This window comes from Vulpes lagopus, chromosome 4 (assembly GCF_018345385.1).
Source record: "Vulpes lagopus strain Blue_001 chromosome 4, ASM1834538v1, whole genome shotgun sequence".
Lineage (NCBI taxonomy): Eukaryota > Metazoa > Chordata > Mammalia > Carnivora > Canidae > Vulpes > Vulpes lagopus.
Genome location: NC_054827.1, coordinates 132,767,918 through 132,774,883, shown reverse-complemented (window position 1 = coordinate 132,774,883; position 6,966 = coordinate 132,767,918). Strand labels below are relative to the sequence as shown.

Below are 6,966 nucleotides of genomic sequence, written 5' to 3'. Positions count from 1 at the left end.
GGAAGCGCGGGAGTTCGGGCGAGCGCTTCAGGGCTAGGGGGGGCGCCGGGGGGGCGGAGGGAGCACCGGGAGCGCCCGCGGGCCCGGTCCCCGGAGCCACCCCGCGGGGCGGGCCGACGCGCCATGGCGGAGCTCGGGGACGAACCAGAGGTCGCGACGGAGGGCGGCGAGCCGCCCGCGCGACGTGGCAGCCATTTCCTACTCCCGAGACCCCTCCCCGTTCGGCCGCCCCCCGCCCCCCCGCGGCTGGCTGCTGCCAGGCTGCTCTTCCCGGGCCGGACGGAGAGCGGCAGTGTGTCCCCGCCCGGCCGTCGCCGCGCGTCTCCCTCCCCCGCCCCCCCCGCGGCCGCCGCCGCCGCCGCCGCCGCCGCCCGCCCAGCGCCGCGCCGGAGAGCGCAGTGGCGGCGGCGGGAAAGGGCTGCGGATCCGCAGCGCCGCGTCGCGCGCTCGACGACGCGGCCCCGGCCTCGACGGCCTCCCCCCGCTCCCGGAGCAGGTAAAGGCGGCGGGGGGTAGGCGGGGCGGCGGGGCAGGACGGACGGGACCCCGGGGCCCCGGGCCGCAGCGGAGGGCCTGAGGCAGCGGCGGGCGGCGCTGCGACTCCAGCCCCAGCGCCCCAACGTGGGGGCCGCGGCCGCGCGGACGGGAGGGAAGTGAGGCGTCGGCGAGAGGCGGGCCCTGGCGCGCGGCCCGCGGCCGGCGGGGGCGGGGGCGGGGGCCGCGGCCGCTTCCCCTGCCCCCGGGTCCGGGGTCCCGGGTCCCGGGTCCCGGGCGGGCCTCCAGGCCCCAGACACACCCCTCTCGGCCCCGGGGGCTTCTCCTCGGCCGGTTCCCGCCGGCGCGCGACCTCGTGCCCCCGCGAGCGCCCTCGGCGTTTCCCAGGAGGCGCCCTCTGGGAACTTCGGGCCACCCTCCGGGCACGTCGTCGTAGCAAAGCCGCGTATTTACTCCTTCCTTCAATATCCAGACACAGCCTTGCACTCCACGCGTTCCGATTGGGGGATCCTGCGGGCAGGCGGCCCGGGTCGGTGTTGTTTGCGCCTCCGTGACCCTCGTGCGCACCCGCCCCTCCCCCGCCGCAACTTTGATCCTCGCCGGGACCTTCCTTGAACCCTTCGGTCCCCCGGACTCGCTCCGAGATGCCCGTTTGGAAATCCGCCTTCGCCGGGCTCGAGTGAGTCACCTGCCCGGGGGCACCGTTCATGCCTTAGGCGCTAATGGCTTAAAACCGTAAATTTTGTGTGTGTGTGTGTGTGTGTGTGTGTGTGTGTGTGTGGTGGCCCCCTCCCCCCTGCCCCCGCCCGAGACGGAGCTGGGGTGACAAAGTGCACATGCCGGGTCACGCCTAGTGGGGCTTTTAAAGAAGCTTCCTTTGGGCAGCAGCCTTGCGAAGTAGGGATCTGGGATCTGCGGCAGGGACAGGTTTGTACACATTCTCGCCATGCAGTGGTTGTAATGTCTCCATGGCACAGTTGCGACTCGAAGGCGGGATTGGCTGGTTTTTCTACTCGACATCTTCGAGCCAATCAGGGCGCGCTGCTTGCCTGGAGACTGGTTAACTCCGGAAAGGTGGGGATTGGTGGAGCGCAGGGAGGAAAATCCTGGCCCTCAACCTGGTCTTGGGGGGTGGGGTGGGCTGGTGGAGAGGAAACAGGGACTGATTTGCGGATGCCTCTCTTCTCTCACTTTTTTCCTTTAATTAAAAAAAAAAAAAAGGTTATCTTTTCCTCCCGCACATCAGCCTTTTCGTTCCTTTCTTATTATCTCTATTGTCTTCCTCCCAAACATCCAGCTCTCTTTTGTAACTCGTTTTCACCATCCTTCATTTTTCAATGAAAGAATCCTCCTTATACGCTGTGAGATGTAAGCGTCATGTGTTTTATGTTGTTGATGTAGTCGGCGTGGTTCAGTTTTCTAACGCTGCGCATTTTTAAAGGTCAGAGATTACATCCACGGTTTTTAGTACCGTACCTATGCTAGATAGAGCCGTTATCATTTAAGTGATGATCGTGCCAGGGTGGGGGGTGGGGGGCTGGGGTGGTGGGGACCCTGGGAAGAACAGGGAAGAAATGGCTGCTTTTGTACGGGGAGGCAACAATTCATGAAAAAAAAGACTATATCGATTCAAACAAACAAACAAACAAAAAAAACAAAAAAGAGAAAAACAAAGCCAGTACAAAATCCCAGGGCGGAAAGAAACCCACCGTACTGATGAATGTTAGTTTGTATACCTGTTGACTTTGATAGCTTTGAGGAGAAGAGTAAAGAGGGCTCAAGTATTGGACTAAATAGAAAAAGTGGGCTTAAGTTACTACAGAAGAATGTTTTTTCTTTATTCAAGTAGGCATAGTAGCTTGTACTCCTCAGAGGCTAAATAAATATCAGTGTAGGTGCATTTTAGATTATTTTATGTACCACTACACAATAAAAAACACAATTCAAAACTCCAAGTAACAGTGATATGCTATTGATTTTAGGATGTATCCTTATTCCAGAATTATAAAAATGTCTTAAAATTGATGATGTAAGGTATATTTTGTCACATAAACATTTTCCATTTATAATGAATAGTTCAATTTGCTTATATAAAACTATACTCGGATTTTTTTTATATATATATGGAATTTAACATTACTCCATAAACTAAGGTTTATTGAATTTGCTTTTTTTTTTAAGATTTATTCATGAGAGAGAGAGAGAGGCAGAGACACAGGCAGAGGGAGAGGCAGGCTCCATGCAGAGTCCGACATGGGACTCCCATCTGGGGGCCTCCAGGATCACCGCCTGGGCCAAAGGCAGGCACCAAACCGCTGAGCCACCCAGGGATCCCCAAATTTACTTTTTTTTAAAAAAAATTTTTAAAAAATTTTTATTTATTTATGATAGGCACACAGTGAGAGAGAGAGAGAGAGAGAGAGGCAGAGACACAGGCAGAGGGAGAAGCAGGCTCCATGCACCGGGAGCCCGACGTGGGACTCCATCCCGGGTCTCCAGGATCGCGCCCTGGGCCAAAGGCAGGTGCCAAACCGCTGCGCCACCCAGGGATCCCCCCAAATTTACTTTTAAATATCTTCCTACCCACTGTACTCAAGTTTTAAAATATGTTTAGGTAGTCAGACTGTTGGAAGAATCTCAGCCTTGTTCTACATAAATTATTTCAGTAGATACATCTAGATTCAGGCTAACTAATTTGTGCTATCCAAACTTACATAGTTTTGAAAATAAAAAAAAATCTCATTAATTTCCATAAGGGAAGAAGCTAGCTAAGCCAACTAGGTTTTTAGAATTATTAGGGAAATTTGTAGCAGGAGGAACCCACATGTTGCACTTGGCTGAGCACTGGCTGTGGGTGTACCAGTTTCACTAAACATCACTCGACTGATGGTGGACACTATTTTTCTAAACATGGATTGTTCATGTCCTTTGATCATCTACTAGGTGTATTTCTCTTAAAATTTTGAGAATGGTCCAAATACATGGTTATTAGTGTCTTTTTTTCCTGAAAATATTTTTCTCTAGCTTGCTCTTCTACTTTTTGGTTACTTTTATTTGTCAGAAGTTTAAAATGTTCATACATGAATCCATCATTCTTTTCCTTTGTCATTGCTTTCATATTTCCTATTCATAATTTTATTTCAAATTAAAAAATTTCATTGTTCTACAGATGTGATTATTAGTTCTTCCTAATATTTGTAAAATTTGAATTTAGGATAAATTCTAAGCATAAATTCATAATTCCAAGGTGATACCATCTAATCGTTTTTACAAATACTGTTAAATCATCTTACCACTCTTAAAAACTTTAATCTTACCTTCTTGTTTTGGAAAGCCTATCTTTGACATATAAATTTTGAGAGGACTTTCTGGACTCTTGATTTTTTAAAATAGTTCCTCAGTCTTTTATAGGATTTTTGTGCTTGTACCATTTAATTTTATTGTTACTTTCATAATATGCATTAGTTTGTTTTTTAGTAGGCTCCATGCTGGGAGCTGACTAAATGTGAGGCTTGAGCTCTCAACCCTGAGATCAAGATGTGAGCTGAGATCAAGAGTCAGTTGCTTAACCAGTGGAGCCACGCAGGGACCCCATCATAAAATGCATTAGTATTTAGAGAGAATTTCCCCACGTTACTTAAAAAAAATTTTTTTTATACATCCTTTATCTATTAAACTTAAGAATTAGTTTGGGAAACTGACATGAATAATATTTACTTTTTTGGTTCTGAAGCAGGGCATTTTTTTTTTTTTTTTTAAGTGGAGCCCAACACCGGGCTTGAACTCTCAAGCATGAGATCCAGACCTGTGCTGATGACAAGTCAGTAGCCTAACTAGTTGAGCCACCCAGGCGCCTTGAAGCAGGGCATCTTTTTTTTATTTTTTTAAATTTTAAAATTTTTAATTTATTCAGAGGCAGAGAGAGGCAGGCGGGCAGATAGGCAGAGGAGACACAGGCAGAGGGAGAAGCAGGCTCTATGCTGGGAGCCTGATGTGGGACTTGATCCGGGGTCTCCAGGATCACACCCCAGGCTGCAGGTGGTGCTAAACCGCTGCGCCACCGGGGCTGCCCAGGGCATCTTTTTTTTTTAAAAAAAAATTCTGTGTTTGAATTTTATTTCTCCTGCCTGCAGTGTTTTACTGTTTTCTCTGTTCTCCTCCCCCCTAACCTTTGAACCTTTGGTATATTTCCAGTATACACTTAACTGCTATGCTGCGCTCCTTCCTCCTCCTAGTAACTGAGCTTCACTGAATCTTCCTTTTGTTTCCTGCTAACACTGGTCCCAACCTAATTATTTTAGGTTTACATGTATTAAATAAATATTGGCATGAATAAAGGAGGTATTTTACTTTTAAAAATATTTCTCTCTGTTATCTGTATTCTGGTAATTCTCTATCTCCAACCCAAAGCTCTTTTCTTGATAAATGTACTCATGTATCATCTATCTTCATGACATGTCCATTTGTACGCTCCCCACAGGTACTTCAAACTAAGCATATCCCAAACTGTAGTCATTAACAACTTTATTCTCCCACCCTCAAACCAAAAATAGAGAATAATAGGCTGTTTCTTTTCAGTCTTTCTAGGGGAAGATTAAATGAGATAATGCATGTGTGATAAGAATTCAGTAAGTAGTAGACATTGCTAATAATAACTTGGCAGAAACGTGGGCTATTTCTTGTCCTCTCTTTTTGCTTTCACATTCTCATTGATCACTGAGCCCTGTTGGATTCTTTCTTCTTAATAGTTCTTGAATCTCTGCCTTTTCCCTGTCCCTAAGGTTACCCACCATCCTGCTCAAGGTTAGCATCCTCTCTCACGTGGATTGCTGCAATTGCCTCCTAAGTGGTTATTCTTGCTTTCCAGTCTTGCCTTCCAGTCCTCCTCCCTTACTCCCCGCATTGTAGCCAGAGAGATCTATCTGGCACATTAACTTCCTTGCTAAAAACCTTTTTTTGTGGCTTTTCATTATTTTTGGATAAAGGCTGAACTTCTTTATTTGGCATTCAGGATCCTCCTGATCTGGCTTTCTTTCTTTTTTTTAAAAAAATTTTTTTTTTTAAAGATTTATTTATTTATGATAGACATAGAGAGAGAGAGAGGCAGAGGGAGGGAGAAGCAGGCTCCATGCCGGGAGCCTGACGTGGGACTCGATCCGGGGGTCCAGGATCACTCCCTGGGCCAAAGGCAGGTGCCAAATCACTGAGCCACCGAGGGATCCCCTGATCTGGCTTTCTATTTCTCTCTTCATCTTCATCCTCTCTTACTTTCTCCCTTTGTCTTTAGTGTGCTCTTCATATTCAGTTACTTGGATTTCTTCTTTAAGATGCCAAGTTTGTTAAATCTGGTCCTGAGAACAGGAGCTTCTCTCTGTCTGGAATGCCTTCTCTAATTCTCTGTTTCCCTTCTCTTGGGATTTGTTATCTCATACTTGTCTTTCAGGTGTCAGTCAAGGTGATAGCTCTACGGGGAAGCTTTTTTTGATATCTCAAGGCTTGGTTTCATGATCATTCCATGTCTTCTGTTTGTTTCCCTAGCCAACTCTGTATTATCACATTATAGTAGTTTGCTTATCTGTTCTCTCACCATGTAGTAGTTAGGATGTAATGAAAAAGGTGAATTGACTGTCTTAAAAAATGATGTGATTTGCATAGAGGGAATTTACTTATTTCGGAGTTTACCTAGTAGGGAAGGGAAGGAGACACTATATCTGATAGATGAAAGTTTTCTACGTTAGGAAACGCATACTAGGTAGGCCCTTTTATAGCTTCGATGAAATCTTTACATAAAAATCTTCACATAAAATTTCTTTTTTTATTTTTAAGATTTTATTTATTCATGAGAGACACACACAGAGAGAGAGAGGCAGAGACACAGGCAGAGGAGAAGCAGGCTCCGTGCAGGGAGCCTGACATGGGACTCGATCTGCGGTCTCCAGGATCAGGCCCTGGGCTGAAGGCGGCACTAAACCGCTGAGCCAACTGGGCTGCCCCTACGGAAAATTTCTATATGTTCAGTTTCTCGTTAGGACTTTTTGGATTGCAAGTAATAGAGATACAGTTTGAAATCGCCTATAGAGGGAAAAGTTACTGGTTTAATAACCACATAACAGAAATTGTATGGTTAGAGATGGCCATGAGGGCTAAGGTAGGAACTTACCCATTGTCCTTCCTATACTTAAAATCTGCATACTGGTGCCATTTCTCCTATGATGGATATACTTCACATGGTGGGACCTGGTTCCTTCTTGCATAGGCTTATCTATTTAGAGCCTTATGTCTGAGGTTTTAGTAGATTTGGCCACATGTCCATCTCTTGACCAATTTCTGTAGCCGAAGAGATGAGGTGCTCTGCTTAGTCTAGTGTAGATAATGTTATGTGCTCATTTATGTGTCAGGAGTCTGCTAGCAGACCCCTGGTGGAGTAGGGTAGGTGGAGTTCTGGGCAGACACAAAGAATATTCATTATAA

At 47.1% G+C, this 6,966-nt stretch overlaps 1 protein-coding gene across 1 annotated transcript in view; it reads left to right on the top strand.

Moving 5' to 3' along the window:
* Positions 1-524: 524 nt before the first annotated feature.
* N4BP2 (NEDD4 binding protein 2) overlaps positions 525-6,966 on the top strand; it is a 95,646-nt gene continuing 89,204 nt past the window's right edge. Inside the window, exon 1 of the mRNA XM_041753462.1 lies at positions 525-1,174. The gene's annotated coding sequence lies outside the window, so the exon portion shown is untranslated. The remainder of the gene's footprint in view (positions 1,175-6,966) is intronic.